Consider the following 17,661-nt stretch of genomic DNA (forward strand, 5'->3'; position numbering starts at 1 on the left):
GAGATGTCAGTGGTGTAATAATCTGCAGAATATATCACTATGTATCTGTCACGAGGTAGAGGAGCGATGTTCTGCAGATCTCTAGAGTAGTCAGTGGTGTAATAATCTGCAGAATATATCACTATGTATCTGTCAGGAGGTAGAGGAGCAATATTCTGCAGATCTCCAGAGAGGTCAGTGGTGAAATAATCTGCAGAATATATCACTATGTATCTGTCAGGAGGTAGAGGAGCAATGTTCTGCAGATCTCCATAGAGGTCAGTGGTGTAATAATCTGCAGAATATATCACTATGTATCTGTCAGGAGGTAGAGGAGCAATGTTCTGCAGATCTCTATTTCAGTGGTGTAATAATCTGCAGAATATATCACTATGTATCTGTCAGGCAGTAGAGAGGAGAGAGCAATATTCTGCAGATCTCCAGAGAAGTCAGTGGTGTAATAATCTGCAGAATATATTACTATGTATCTGTCAGGAGGTAGAGGAGCAATGCTCTGCGATTCTCTAGAGAGGTCAGTGGTGTAATAATCTGCAGAATATATCACTATGTATCTGTCAGGAGGTAGAGAGGACAGAGCAATGTTCTGCAGATCTCCAGCGAGGTCAGTGGTGTAATAATCTGCAGAATATATCACTATGTATCTGTCAGGAGGTAGAGGAGCGATGTACTGCAGATTTCTAGAGATGTCAGTGGTGTAATATTCTGCAGAATACATCACTATGTATCTGTCAGGAGGTAGAGGAGCGATGTTCTGCAGATTTCTAGAGATGTCAGTGGTGTAATAATCTGAAGAATATATCATTATGTATCTGTCACGAGGTAGAGGAGCAATGTTCTGCAGATCTCCAGAGAGGTCAGTGGTGTAGTAATCTGCAGAATATATCATTATGTATCTGTCACGAGGTAGAGGAGCAATGTTCTGCAGATCTCTAGAGATGTCAGTGGTGTAATAATCTGCAGAATATATTACTATGTATCTATCAGCAGGTAGAGAGGACAGAGCAATGTTCTGCAGATCTCTAGAGTGGTCAGTGGTGTAATAATCTGCATAATATATCACTATGTATCTATCAGGAGGTACAGGAGCAATGTTCTGCAGATCTCTAGAGAAATCCGTGGTGTAATAATCTGCGGAATATATCACTATGTATCTGTCAGGAGGTAGAGGAGCAATGTTCTGCAGATCTCTAGAGAAGTCAGTGGTATAATAATCTTCAGAATATATCACTATGTATCTGTCAGGAGGTAGAGGAGCAATGTTCTGCAGATCTCTAGAGATGTCAGTGGTGTAATAATCTGCAGAATATATCACTATGTATCTGTCAGGAGGTAGAGGAGCAATGTTCTGCAGATCTCTAGAGAGGTCAGTGGTGTAATAATGTGCAGGATATATCACTATGTATCTGTCAGGAGGTAGAGGAGCAATGTTCTGCAGATCTCTGGAGAAGTCAGTGGTGTAATAATCTGCAGAATATATCACTATGTATCTGTCAGGAGGTAGAGGAGCAATGTTCTGCAGATCTCTAGGGAAGTCAGTGGTGTAATAATCTGCAGAATATAAAACTATTTATCTGTCAGGAGGTAGAGGAGCAATGTTCTGCAGATCTCTAGAAAGGTCAGTGGTGTAATAATCTGCAGAATATATCACTATGTATCTGTCAGGGGGTAAAGGAGCAATGTTCTGCAGATCTCTAGAGAGGTCAGTGGTGTAATAATCTGCAGAATATATCACTATGTATCTGTCAGGAGGTAGAGGAGCAATGTTCTGCAGCTCTCCAGAGAGGTCAGTGGTGTAATAATCTGCGGAATATATCACTATGTATCTGTCAGGAGGTAGAGGAGCAATGTTCTGCAGATCTCCAGAGAGGTCAGTGGTGTAATAATCTGCAGAATATTTCACTATGTATCTATCAACAGGTAGAGAGGACAGAGCAATGCTCTGCAATCTCCAGAGAGGTCAGTGGTGTAATGATCTGCAGAATATATCACTATGTATTTGTCAGGAGATAGAGAGGACAGAGCAATGTTCTGCAGATCTCCAGAGAGGTCAGTGGTGTAGTAATCTGCAGAATATATCACTCTGTATCTGTCAGGAGATAGAGGAGCAATGTTCTGCAGATCTCCAGAGAGGTCAGTGGTGTAATAATCTGCGGAATATATCACTATGTATCTGTCAGGAAGTAGAGGAGCAATGTTCTGCAGATCTATAGAGAGGTCAGTGGTGTATTAATCTGCAGAATATATCACTATGTATCTGTCAGGAGGTAGAGTAGCAATGTTCTGCAGATCTCCAGAGAGGTCAGTGGTGTAATAATCTTCAGAATATATCACTATGTATCTATCAACAGGTAGAGAGGTTAGAGCAATGTTCTGCAAATCTCCAGAGAGTTCAGTGGTGTAATGATCTGCAGAATATATCACTATGTATGTGTCAGGAGATAGAGAGGACAGAGCAATGTTCTGCAGATCTCCAGAGAGGTCAGTGGTGTAATAATCTGCAGAATATATCTTTGTGTCAGGAGGTAGAGAGGACAGAGCCATCTTGACTAGCCTAAGTAGAGTCATGTGCTGAGTAACCATTTTACCTTTATTCCCCTTCTTTCGCCTTCCCAATAAAGACACGTGACAACCGAGGTTGGATGTGAAATGGCCACAGCAGCCGTTTATTTATTTAACATGAATTAAATGCAATTTAATCCGAAACATTCGGATAACTCTTTTAGGAATTCGACCAGAGAATTCCTACTATAATTCACATGACCCAACATGGGTCAATTAACACTAAACAGAGCAGGGGAAGTCCTTGAAGCCATTTTTCCGATTTCCTTTAAATTAGCCATCTGCAAACCACCACCAACTATTTACCTCCAGCCGTAAACCAGCTCGGAAGCACCGCTCACCCCTGCAGATGGCTCCAACCACCAGAAGACAACTTCAAAGGGATAACACCGTATGAAGTCTTCAAATGATCTACCATTTTTTGGGGGACGCATAACCCCGATGCGACCCCCCCACCATTTTGTACTGACCAACCTCAAGGACTCCCCCCGCCACAGCGAAACAGGCCTTGACCACCTTAAGCCTGTGAGTCCCTCCAAACCACCACCGCCCTCTCAATTCCTTCTGCTAAAGCCAGGCTCCACATATCAATTCCAACCTGGGTCAAATGTACTCCATCACTCCTCCAATAATTACCGACTCCTGACTCCAGATCCTTGTGTCGAACACAAATGCCCCCGTTCCTAGCAACAAAACGCGACACCGCCCGGTTTACCTTAATACGGGCTTTATTGACCCTCTCAACCGATCTTGCCAAACGCCAAAACTTCCTCGGAACGATGTCCGACCAAACAATCACCAGGTGAGGATAAGATGCCCATAAACACAACAGATCGTGTTTAATATCCCGCACTAACTCGCGAAACGGGCGCACCCCCAGATCATTCCCCACCCACATGTAACACCAGAACCTCCGGAACCCTATCTAACTGAGAGTATGTCTGAAACTCAGCAAGTACCCGGCTCCACAACATACCTCGGAAGCCCAGCCAGTGTAAAACCGCATCGTGCCGCAGAATGCGAAGCTGAAGGCCATCTGGGCGAACGTCCGCCCGCAATGCCCCCCAGTGCACAAAAGAAAGTCCTAAAATCCACACTAAGCAAGGGTGGTGATCTGAAAAGAAAGAACAAAACCGCACATGTCAAACAATCAAAGCTACCTTACCGACTCACAACAAATGAGGGCGCACATAAGTCCGAAACCTGTTGGACTCCCACCGGCCGATGCGCCGCACACCCTCGTCGTCCAACCCCCAACGCCCCGCCTCAGTAGCAGCGCCGATCCTGAACGAGTGATACGAGTAATACCCCTGCCCCACGCCAACCGCAGCCAAGCATTTCTTAAACACCGCACCAAATTGATACCTGGACAAAAACGAGCCATTCTCATGACGGAGCAATGGCGACTCAGGCACCCCAACCAGTGGCTTAAAAGCCACCATACAAGCAACTGGACACATCGCCGACCCTGGGAGGGCAAACAACACTATCCGCTTACCCCGACCCGCTTGATCAGTCTTGGACCGCCGCAAAAACAACTCGAGTCTATACTCATATAGCCCCATGTCCGCCTGCCGCAATCCCCCAGCCCTAGCCGCACTAGGAGAAACCAACTCCCCAATTCTGAGTGCTCCGAAAAACGCGAGGGAAAAAGCCAAACGGAACAAGACTACCTCATCAGGCGAATTACAAACAACCCCCAGCGATGCTCCCAACGACCCAAGGAGGGAAAAAGAAACGGGTTGCCTCTGATCTGCTACCGCCCTGCCCCGACGCAAACCTTTTAGAACTTGCCTTACTAAAAAATGTTTGGACACATCCTGAAAACCCCGTAATTTGAATCCAAACGCCAAACCAGCAACAAAACGATTCACTTTTGCCGGGGAAAAACCCGCCTCCCAAGCATCCCCCAACCAGTACAATAATGGCACCAACCTGTCTTGCGCCGTGCTGACGTTACCCAACACTCTTACCCACTCCTACCACTGCTGCCAACACGCCGAATAAGCGCTCCAAGTCACGCTAGCCAATGACCTTTCAATCAACCGTTCCAAGGGACCGAAACCAGACCCCAGAGATGTTCCGGGCAAGCCAAACCGACCAGCTCCGCTCCCGGTGCCATTTGACGAAAACGATCCCACTGCGAGCGAGAAAGAGCATCAGCAATACAATTGGAAACCCCAGGTACATGCACCGCAACCACCCACGTGTTTAAAGACAAGCACACCAAAACTAGGTGACGCAACAACTGAACCACCGGTGGAGAAGATGCTGATAAGTTGTTAATTGCTAACACCACCCCCATGTTATCGCAGTGGACACTAACATTTTTATCCCTGAGCCTATCCCCCCAAATGGTCACCGCCACCACGATGGGGAACAGCTCGAGCAGGGCCAGATTTCGCGTAAGACCACCAGTCACCCAGCTGTCCGGCCAGTTCCCCGCACACCATTGTCCTCCTGCATACGCGCCAAAACCACCAGACCCTGCCGCGTCAGTAAACAGCTCCAACTCGCCCATCTCCTGTACCTGCGACATCCACAACGATCTACCATTATACTGCCCGAGGAACTCGTCCCAGACCTGCAGATCCGCCCTGTGATCCCCACCAATCCTCACAAAATGATGGGGCGCCCGGATACCCGCCGTCGCTGACGCCAACCTCCTACTAAAAATTCTACCCATTGGCATAATTCGACAGGCAAAGTTCAACTTTCCAAGCAGCAACTGAAGATCCCGAAAAGTGATCTTCTTCAATTGGCAAGCCCGCCTGACCTGCCGTAGTGGCAATAATTTATCCTCAGGAAGCCTGCACTCCATTGCCACCGAATCAATTTGGATCCCCAAAAAACTGATGGTAGATACCGGGCCCTCTGTTTATCCAGGCGCCAAAGGGATTCCAAAATCTGTCGCAACCTTCTGTAAGGAATACAATAAATTACCGCAAACTGGGGAACCGCTAGGGCCTACGCACAAAAAATCATCAAGATAATGTATTAAGGAATCGACCCTCGCTACACCCTTCGTCACCCATTCCACGAAACTACTAAACGCCTCGAAGTATGCGCAAGAAAGGGAGCAACCCATTGGAAGGCACCTATCCACATAAAATTCCCCGCTCCAGAAGCAACCCAACAGCCGTTGGCTTTCTGGATGTACCGGCAGCAAGCGAAAGGCCGCCTCAATGTCAGTCTTTGCCAACAACGCACCGGGCCCTGCCTCCCGCACTAACGCCATCGCTTTGTCAAATGACGTGTAAACAACCGAACATAAGTCGTGATCTATCCCATCGTTCACCGACGCTCTCCTGGGAAACGACAAATGCTGGATCAAATGGAATTTGTGAGGCTCCCGCTTTGGCACAACTCCCAAGGGTGATACCACTAAATTCTCAATCGGCGGTTCGGCAAAAGGCCCGGACATCCTACCCAAAACCAAACAAAAACCCCTCATAAATTAACTTGGCCGCAACCCTATCTGGATATTCACTTAGATACGGGGCCATCCTTTCTACCCTCACCGGCGACCGCCCCTTGACCAACTGAAGAGGACTGAGGGCCTGACCGCCTCCCTTTCCGCATACATTTTGAGGCCCCGTGTGAGGAGCCATTGCACTCCGAACAGACATGTTTAAATTTACAGGTGGCCCTGAACTTACACGGCCATCATTGAATTGCCAGCAAGTTTTGACCCGGAACCTTGCCCGGATTGACTAGACTGGCCCCCTTGGCCAACGCTCCTGGGAAAGGACTGCTTAACCGGCGCCGTAACCCGCAACCACAATGCAATATCCTTTTGATCCCACCGGATCGCCGTCCGGACCGCCTTCCGCTGGCGAAATTGCTCGTCGTACCGCAAACACGCCTGGCCCCCGTACGCCCAATAGGCCTCCCCGATGGCATCAAAATAACAAAACAACGGCGAGCAATTTTCCGGCGCCTTTTCCCCGATCACGCTTGCCAAAATAGCGAAAGCTTGCGACCAGTTGGCAAACGTCTGCGGGATAAGCCTATACCGCCGACGTTCTTCCTCCTCTTTCTTACTCTCATCCTGCTTGCCCTTATCCAATTTGAATTTCGCAAGCGGCAGAAGAGAAAATATCTCCACGTATTCATCCTTCCAAATCCGTTCACGTACCTCTTGCTTAAGGTGAGCCCCTAAAGGGCCCTCAAAACAGACGTAAACCTCGCCCCGAGCGCGATCATCAAGCCGAATCCTATCCCAATCCTTCTGCGCCTCGCTTTGGACAGACACTGCTACCGCTTCTTTTGCCACCCCCGGGACCTCCCCCACCATGGACCGCGACTGTACATCACGAGGACCTTCCCATACCACAACCGGAGACCCCGCCGGCACTACAGGCGCCGCTGCCCTATCTAAGCGCCGGACTAGCTCGCGCAAACAACCCACTAAATCTGTCAAGCCATCGCGCCCGGCAACGCCACTACCGACAGCCGCTACCCTGTTCGCTGACCCACCCCCAACACCCGACATGAAAATTGCTGGATACGGTAACGTAGGAGTTACACACTCACCAGGCTGCCCAGGCGCTGTAGTCCCGCCAGCCGGAAAATCCTGACCACGTTGCGACTCATCCAGCTCTCCATCTTCCAAATCCTCTCTCGCCGCCGACTGGTACTCGCACCGACATCTTCGACACGGGGATCCCGGCACGCTGACAGGTGGGCCGACAACCTGCCGCCCGACCGCAGGGACCCAGACTTCCGACCGGACCTGTTGCCTCGTCGTCGTCGCTGATCTTGGCGTCCTCACCGATGCTCTCGAGGAAGCCTGCCCCCTGGCCGGAACATCACCATGCGGGGCGACCGTATACTGCCCTCCGAACACAGAGTCTGAAGGCGGGGGTGTGACAGGGAGCCCGGCCTGCGACTCCCAGTTAACCGCCGAGCCCCGTCGCGGCTGGGGATTCCTGCCAGGACGCAGGCCCTAGGAAGAGGCACCCGTCCCAGCAGCCTGGCCTGCAGCGTCATTAGAAGGGCTCCCCCTGCGACGCCGGGCCCGCGGGGCCACGTCTGGACTAAGACGCTCTGGTGGGCGAGGCCTATGGGAGCGGCGGGGTGACTTAGCCTGGGCAACCGCCGCTCCCGCCGAAGCCCTCTGCTTTATTACAGCAGGGGCCGACATTAACAGCTCTCCCCCCACCGCCATATCCCCAGCGTCTGAGAGGGGGGCGGGGGAAGGGAGCGCATCAGCGCGGGCTGCCGACCAAGACGACGGGCCCGCCTGAGGGATCCGGGCCAGCGATGCCACAGTCTCCTCCAGCCAGCCCGGATCGTGATAAGCAGCTTCTGCCCGCAGCTGATCGAGCAGCAAGGCCGGAGACGCCATAACAGGTAAGTAGCACTATCTAACCTGACCTAAGTTTTTTGCTTGTTTCTCCTCCAGCTGCCTCCGGCTCAATGCCGAAAACAGCGGGAGGAACAGTTAACACACCCCGGCTCCTCGCATCTCCCCCTCCTCCCTCACCTAACCTGTCCTTCCTATTGGTTGAACCAACCAATCTTACGGCAATCATGGAGGCTTCCCGTTGAGCCCTCCGTGCTGCCGTCCAGCCTCTGCTGTAGATCTCTAGAGAGATCAGTGGTATAATAATCTGCAGAATATATCACTATGTATCTGTCAGGCGGTAGAGAGGAGAGAGCAATGTTCTGCAGATCTCTATTTCAGTGGGAGGCGGATGCTTCTTTTTACCGCTAGCTGATTTTTTCAACTAGTGGACAAAAGAAGCGTCCTGCCCGATCTGAAGTGAATGGGAGTAGGAATCTTTTGGCTGACGGCAGGAATAATTCTTCGGCCGATTTTGCAGCAGGACCCACCAAGCAAAATCCACCGTGTGAACATGGTCTTAGTGACCCCTTTTGTGGTGCAACTTACTCAGCGGCAGTGGCAGTAAAATGGAAGAAACTAGACACCAAAAATAAAAAGTTAAGCCCCCTGTGTTTTACCATAGATAAGTTAGGCCCCCTGTGTTTTATCATAGATAAGTTAGACCCCCTGTGTTTTACCATAGATAAGTTAGGCCCATGGCCGACCTTATATACGTTCGACCAGAGCGGTCGCACAGGGCGCCAGCCGCCACACTGCAAGGGGGGCGCCAGCGGGTGTGTGTATCCCTGCGCCGTTGCAACTAGCAGCGCGGATACACACACTAACTACAGTCGCCTTTCCACCCGGGCGCTTCTTCACTTAGTGGCCGTCGCTACCGCTGTATCAGCCATAGCAGCTGCTAGCGGTGACACCGGGCATGAGGGCGGTGGCGCCGCTAGCAGCTGCTGCGGCTGCTATAGCGGTAGCGACGGCACTATAGCAGAGCAGAGAGGTATCTCCCTGCTCTGCTATCTACTAGCGCCACTGTAGCTCTCTTAAGGAACGGAATCCCCGTGTGGCCGGGGATTCCGCTCCTGGAGCGCTGCTTGATGTCTCTGTCCATATATGGACAGTGACATCAGGGGAAACTCCTGAAGTGGAATCCCCGGTCACAGCGTTGCAGACGCTATGACCGGGGATTCCACTCCATGAGAAGCTAATGACGTCATGGACACAGACGACAGGAGCTTCTCCTGGAGTGGAAGCGAAGGTCACAGCGTCAGCAACGCTGTGGACGAGGATTCCGCTTCAGGAGTTTCCCCTGATGTCACTGTCCATATATGAACAGAGACATCAAGCAGTGCTGCAGGAGCAGTATCCCTGGCCACATGGGGATTCCGCTCCTTCAGGGAGCTACAGTGGCGCTATCTATACTGGAAGGGGGGGGGGTTTCAATCTACAGGGGGGTGTGGGCTGAGTGGCACTACCTACAAAAAAGGACAACTGTGCAGGAGCACACAAAATACCCAGCTTTCCCAGCTATCAAATAAATGTGTGGAAAAAAACTAAGATATAATTTTTATTTAATCTAGCTAAGAGGATTAATCCTTTACCTAGACTAAATAAAAGTTATATCTTAGTTTATTTCCACACATTTATTTGTTAGCTGGGAAAGCTGGGTATTTTGTGTGCTCCTGCATAGTTGTCCTTTTTTGAATGTCTATTGCCCGCCAGCTATCAGGGTCATTTCGTAGTCCTTGCACTACGTACAGGGGGGCTGTGGGCTGTGTGGCACTCCCTAGCAGGGGGCTGTGCGGCACTCTCTAGCAGGGGGGCTCTGCGGCACTTCCTACCAGGGGGCTGTGCGGCACTTCCTAACAGGGGGCTGTGCGGCACTCTCTACAGGAGGCTGTGCGGCACTCCCTACAGGGGGCTGTGTGGTGCTCCCTACAAGGGTGCTGTGTGGCGCTATCTACAAGGGGCTGTGTGGCGCTACCCTCAAGGGGGCTTTGTGGCGCTTCCCACAAGGGGGCTGTGTGGTGCTACCTACAAGGGGCTGTGTGATGCTACCCACAAGGGGCTGTGTGGCACTACCCACAAGGGACTGTGTGGCGCTACCCACAAGGGGCTGTGTGGCGCTACCCACAAGAGGCTGTGTGGCGCTACCTACAAGGGGCTGTGTGGCGCTACCTACAGGGGGAATCTGTGAGTGGTGGGCTGATGGTCATTTTACTGTTAGTGGTGGGATGATGGTCATTTTACTGTGAGTGGTGGGATGATGGTCATTTTACTGTGAGTGGGGGGCTGATGGTCATTTTACTGTGAGTGGGGGGCTGATGGTCTTCAAGTGGTTTCCGCCTCTGACCTCCAATTGAAATTAATAGGAGGCAGAAAATACCTGCGGCTAGAGATGAGCGAACTTATCAAAAGTTCGGTTGGGCTAGTTCGCCGAATTTCACAAAAAAGTTCGGTTCGGACCGAACTAGTTCGGACCGAACCTGTCACTTACGTGCGCCGAGCATGCTACTGTCCGGGGTGCTGATAGAGTTAATGGGCTGCACTAACTCTTTCAGCAACCTTCACAGTACATGCTCGGTGCGCGGAAAATACAATTTAAATGTAATAAAAAAATAAAAATTATACGTTCGTACTTACTTTCCTCCTGTCCGGCCTCCAGCGATGACGTTTCATCCCTTTCGCCGCTGCAGCCAATCACAGGCTGTAGTGGCGGTCACGCACGTCAGGATGACGCTTCATCCCACGTGACCGCCTCTGCAGCCAATCACAGGCTGCAGCGGCGACATGGATGAAACGTCATCGCTGGAGGCCGGACAGGAGGAAAGTAAGTATGAACGTATTATTATTTTTTTTTGGCATGTATGTATGTTGGCATGTATGTATGTTGTCATGTATGTATGTATGTATATCTGTGCATGTATGTTGGCATGTATGTATATATGTGCATGTTTGTATGTATATTTGCATGTATATATTTGCATGTATGTATGTATGTTTGCATGTGTGTATGTTTGCATGTATGTATTTTTGCATGTATGTTGTCATGTATGTATGTATGTATGTTGTCATGTATGTATATATGTGCATGTGTGTATGTATATTTGTATGTATGTATGTTTGCATGAATGTGTGTTTGCATGAATGTATGTTTGTATGTATGTATGCATGTTTGTATGTATATTTGCATGTGTGTGTATATATATATATATATATGTATGTATGTTGTCATGTATGTATATATGCGCATGTATGTTGGCATGTATGTATATATGTGCATGTGTGTATGTATGTATATTTGCATGTATATATTTGCAAGAATGTATGTTGTCATGTATGTATGTATATATGTGCATGTATGTTGGCATGTATGTATACATGTGCATGTTTGTATGTATATTTGCATGTATATATGTTTGCATGTGTGTATGTATGTTTGCATGTATGTATGTATGTTTGCATGTATGTATGTTGTCATGTATGTTTGTATGTATGTATGTTGTCATGTATGTATGTATATATGTGCATGTATGTATGTTTGCATGTTTTTATTTTTGCATGTATGTTTGCATGTATGTTTATATATATGTGCATGTATGTAATTATGTTTGCATGTATTTATGTTTGCATGTATATTTGTGCATGCTTGTATATATGTATGTATGTATCTTTGCATGTTTGTTTGTATGTATGTATGTTTTCATGTGTGTGTGTATGTATGTACGTATGTATGATAGTTTGCATGTATATATGTGTGTATGTTTGCATGTATGTATATTTGCATGTATATATGTGCATGCTTGTATGTATGTTTGTATATATGTATGTATGGCCATGTATGATACTGTCTGCTGGCGCCCTGTATCTAAGTCAACTTCACGGCAGGCTTCTATACATGGTATAACAGTCAGTATCACACATTAAACTGAATCTAACCCTACGACATGTTTTATTTCATTTTTTTTTTTTTTTTACAGGTTTGGTGTTTGGACTACGTCGGTTTCGAGGACTACTTAGATGAAGTTTTTTTTTCTACAATAAAATGGTTAATGAGGGTTGTGTTGGGGGTGCTTTATTTCAATAAAATATTTTATCTATATCTTTGTCTTTTTCTTTTCAAATTTTATTACTACCACTTTAGTAATGGCCGCTGTCTGAGTGACAACATCCATTACTAATGCGAGGCTTAGTGTTAGCCGGTGCAGAGGCTAACACTAACCACCATTATTACCCCGGTACCCACCACCACCAGGGGTGCCGGGAAGAGCTGGGTACGATCCAGTACCCGACCATCTGTTGTGATGGTCGGGCTCTGGGGCGGCCGCAGACTGGTATTATGAGGCTGGGAAGGGCCAAAAACAGTGGACCTTCCCACCCTTGTAATGCTAGGCTGCTGCTGCTGTGTTGTATCTGGCTGGTTATAAAAGTGTGGGGGACCCCACGTCATTTTTTTAAATTATTTATTTATTTACATTTTTTTTTAAAAAAGACATGGGGTTCCACCCAATTTATCATAACCAGCCACAAACACAGTGTTATTAGCCTGGGAATGGACAAAACCAGTGGCCCTTCCCACCCATGTAATGCCAGACTGCTGCGGCCTTGTATATGGCTGGTTATTAAATGTGGGGGACCCGTCTATTGCTAAATTTGTTAAATTTAAAAAAAAAACGACGTGGGGGTCCCCCCATTTTTATAACCAGCCCGATACAACACAGCAGCAGCAGCAGCCTAGCATTACAAGGGTGGGAAGGTCCACTGATTTTGGCCCTTCCCAGCCTCATAATACCAGCCTACGGCCGCCCCAGTACCCGACCATCACAACAGATGGTTGGGTACTGGATCGTACCAAGCTCTTCCCGGCACCCCTGGTGGTGGTGGGTACCGGGGTAATAATGGGTGGTTAGTGCTAGCCTCTGCACCGGCTAACACTAAGTACCGCCTTAATAATGGACGCTGTCAATCAGCCAACTGCCATTATCTAGGCACTAATAAAGTTTAAAAAAAAACACAAAGACAATTCTTTTTTATTGAAATAAGAAATCCCCAACAAAACCCTCGTTAACCATTTTATTAAAATTTGAAAAAACGTAGATCTACGCAGTAGTCCAACGAATCGAAGATGTAGTCCAATCGGTACATCAAAATCTGCAACAACATAAAAAAACAGTTATCAATGTGAACAATAACAATACTTCTACTCACCTACACACATATATACACGCACACACAAACAAACAACCATACACAGATACACACATATATACACAAACACAACAAGATATACACACACACACACACATAAACAGACAAACACACACACATATACACGAACTCACACATATACAAACAAAAACACACATATCCAAACACACACACACACACACACACACACACACAGTTATACACACACATACACGAACACATATACACAAACACATATACAAACAAAAACACACACAAACACACACCCATATACACAAACACACACATATACAAAAACACACACAAACATCTACACACAAACATATACACAAATACACCCATATATACACAAACACATATACACAAACACACCCATATATACACACACACACATATACACAAACACACATATAAAAACAAAAACAGACAAAGTCACATACCCAAACACACATATATACACAAACACGGTTTCTTTTAAATGCTGCTGGGGAACCCGCTCGATCCACTATATAAGGCTGCGCTACAGTGCAGCATTTAAAAGAAACAGGATCCTGACCTGTCCATAGAGTTTAAGGCAGCACAGAGTATTTCAGGAGATGAGCGTGCAGATTCAGTGCTGCTGTGAACTCTGCTCTTACCATTACGTAGCTCTCAGTCTGTTACCTCTCCTCCACTCCTGTCCTCCAGAACACCTTCACATGATTGGCAAGTCACCACGTAATGGTAAGAGCAGAGTTCGCAGCAGCACAGAGTATTTCAGGAGATGAGCGTGCGGATCTTGTGCGGGGTGGTGACTTGCCAATCATGTGAAGGTGTTATTGAGGACAGGAGTGGAGGAGAGGTAACAGACTGAGCTACGTAATGGTAAGAGCAGAGTTCACAGCAGCACTGAATCTGCACGCTCCTCTCCTGAAATACTCTGTGCTGCTGTGAACTCTGTTCTTACCATTACGTAGCTCAGTCTGTTACATCTCCTCCACTCCTGTCCTCTATAACACGTTCACATGATTGGCAAGTCACCACCACGCACAAGATCCGCACGCTCATCTCCTGAAATACTCTGTGCTGCTGTGAACTCTGCTCTTACCATTACGTGGTGACTTGCCAATCATGTGAAGGTGTTCTTGAGGACAGGAGTGGAGGAGAGGTAACAGACTGAGAGCTACGTAATGGTAAGAGCAGAGTTCACAGCAGCACTGAATCTGCACGCTCATCTCCTGAAATACTCTGTGCTGCCTTAAACTCTATGGACAGGTCTGGATCCTGTTTCTTTTAAATGCTGCACTGTAGCCTAGCCTTATATAGTGGATCGAGCGGGTTCCCTAGCAGCATTTAAAAGAAACAGGATCCTGACCTGTCCAGAGTTTAAGGCAGCACAGAGTATTTCAGGAGATGAGCACGGGCAGCCGTTCGTTTTTCCGAGCCGTGCTCCCATTATGCACACGACCGTAAAAACACCCGTTATTGCGGGTCGTAATTACGACCCGCAATAACGGGCTCATAGACTTCTGTTACCCACGGGTACCTTTCCGTTTTCTCACGGGAAGGTGCCCGTGCCGTCGTGCTGCTATAATTATAATGACAGCACGGTTCGCAAAAGCGGCCGGCTGCCCGTGGCCGGCCGTGCTCGTAATTACGAGCACGGCCCGTAAAATAAAAAAATAGAACATGTTCTATCTTTTTAACGGCACGGGCACCTTCCCGTGAGAAAACGGGAAGGTACCCGTGGCTAACAGAAGTCTATGGGCCCACTATTTCGGGTCGTAATTACGACCTGTGATTAGAGATGAGCGAACCGGGACAACCGAACCCGGTTTCGGTCCGAACTTCCGGTAAAGTTCGGTTCGCAGCGAATCCGAACTTCACCGGGTTCGGCCGAACCCGTTTTGACCGAACCCGGTCAAAAACATTATACAAATCGGGAGCCACTTATCTCTATCAATCACTGATAGAGAAAAGAGGCTGCTGATTAAAAATAAAATAAAAAGCATTTCATACGTACCCGGTCGTTGTCTTGTTGACGAGTCCCTCTTCTTCCTCCAGTCCGACCTTTTCTGACGCGGCAGCCTGTGATTGGCTGCAGAGGCCTCTGCAGCCTGTGATTGGCTGCAGAGGCCGCGGCAGCCTGTGATTGGCTGCAGCGCTCACAAGGCTGCATCGTCATCAAGGAATGTCGGGCCGGATGTCGAGAGGGACGCGTCACCAAGGCAACGGCCAGGAGACCGGACTGGAGGAAGCAGAAAGTTCTCGGTAAGTATGAACGTCTTTTTTTTTACAGGTACTGTGATCGGTAGTCACTGTCCAGGGTACTGAAACAGTTACTGCCGATCAGTTAACTCTTTCAGCACCCTGAACAGTGACTATTTAGTGTATGTGCACACACACTAATTACGTCCGTAAATGACGGACGTATTTCGGCCGCAAGTACCGGACCGAACACAGTGCAGGGAGCCGGGCTCCTAGCATCATACTTATGTACGATGCTAGGAGTCCCTGCCTCTCTGCAGGACAACTGTCCCGTACTGTAATCATGTTTTCAGTACGGGACAGTAGTTCCACGGAGAGGCAGGGACTCCTAGCATCGTACATAAATATGATGCTAGGAGCCCGGCTCCCTGCAGGGTGTTCGGTCCGGTACTTGCGGCCGAAATACGTCCGTCAATTACGGACGTAATTAGTGTGTGTGCACATACCCTTACTGACGTCGCCTAGCAACGCTGCCGTAATGACGGGTGCACACCTGTAGCCACCCATCATTACGGGGCCTCATGCACACGACCATAAAAACACCCGTTATCACGGGTCGTAATTACGACCCGAAATAGCGGGCCCATAGACTTCTGTTAGCCACGGGTACCTTCCCGTTTTCTCACGGGAAGGTGCCCGTGCCGTTAAAAAGATAGAACATGTTCTATTTTTTTATTTTACGGGCCGTGCTCGTAATTACGACTCGTAAGTACGAGCACGGCCGGCCGGCCACGGGCAGCTGGCCGCTTTTGCGAACCGTGCTGTCATTATAATTATAGCAGCACGGCCCGTAAAATAGAACATGTTCTATTTTTTTAACGGCACGGGCACCTTCCCGTGAGAATACGGAAAGGTACCCGTGGGTAACAGAAGTCTATGAGCCCGTTATTGCGGGTCGTAATTACGACCCGCAATAACGGGTGTTTTTACGGTCGTGTGCATGATGGGAGCACGGCTCGGAAAAACGAACGGCTGCCCGTGCTCATCTCCTGAAATAATCTGTGCTGCCTTAAACTCTGTGGACAGGTCAGGATCCTGTTTCTTTTAAATGCTGCTAGGGAACCCGCTCGATCCACTATATAAGGCTACGCTACAGTGCAGCATTTAAAAGAAACAGGATCCTGACCTGTCCACAGAGTTTAAGGCAGCACAGAGTATTTCAGGAGATGAGCGTGCAGATTCAGTGCTGTTGTGAACTCTGCTCTTACCATTACGTAGCTCTCAGTCTGTTATCTCTCCTCCACTCCTGTCCTCAAGAACACCTTCACATGATTGGCAAGTCACCACGTAATGGTAAGAGCAGAGTTCACAGCAGCACAGAGTATTTCAGGAGATGAGCGTGCGGATCTTGTGCGTGGTGGTGACTTGCCAATCATGTGAACGTGTTATAGAGGACAGGAGTGGAGGAGATGTAACAGACTGAGCTACGTAATGGTAAGAACAGAGTTCACAGCAGCACAGAGTATTTCAGGAGAGGAGCGTGCAGATTCAGTGCTGCTGTGAACTCTGCTCTTACCATTACGTAGCTCAGTCTGTTACCTCTCCTCCACTCCTGTCCTCAATAACACCTTCACGTGATTGGCAAGTCACCACCCCGCACAAGATCCGCACGCTCATCTCCTGAAATACTCTGTGCTGCTGTGAACTCTGCTCTTACCATTACGTGGTGACTTGCCAATCATGTGAAGGTGTTCTGGAGGACAGGAGTGGAGGAGAGGTAACAGACTGAGAGCTACGTAATGGTAAGAGCAGAGTTCGCAGCAGCACTGAATCTGCACGCTCATCTCCTGAAATACTCTGTGCTGCCTTAAACTCTATGGACAGGTCAGGATCCTGTTTCTTTTAAATGCTGCACTGTAGCGCAGCCGTATATAGTGGATCGAGCGGGTTCCCCAGCAGCATTTAAAAGAAACCGTGTTTGTGTATGTGTGTGTTTGTGTATATATGTGTGTTTGGGTATGTGACTTTGTCTGTTTTTGTTTTTATATGTGTGTGTGTATATATGGGTGTGTTTGTGTATATGTGTTTTGTGTATATGTTTGTGTATATATGGGTGTATTTGTGTATATGTTTGTGTGTAGATGTTTGTGTGTGTTTTTGTATATGTGTATATGTGTGTATATGGGTGTGTGTTTGTGTGTATATATGGGTGTGTTTGTGTATATGTGTTTGTGTATATGGGTGTGTGTTTGTGTGTATATATGGGTGTGTTTGTGTATATGTGTTTGTGTATATGTGTGTTTGGGTATGTGTGTTTTTGTTTGTATATGTGTTCGTGTATGTGTGTATAACTGTGTGTGTGTGTG

This window comes from Rhinoderma darwinii (assembly GCF_050947455.1).
Source record: "Rhinoderma darwinii isolate aRhiDar2 chromosome 12 unlocalized genomic scaffold, aRhiDar2.hap1 SUPER_12_unloc_14, whole genome shotgun sequence".
In the NCBI taxonomy this organism is placed as follows: Eukaryota; Metazoa; Chordata; class Amphibia; order Anura; family Rhinodermatidae; genus Rhinoderma; species Rhinoderma darwinii.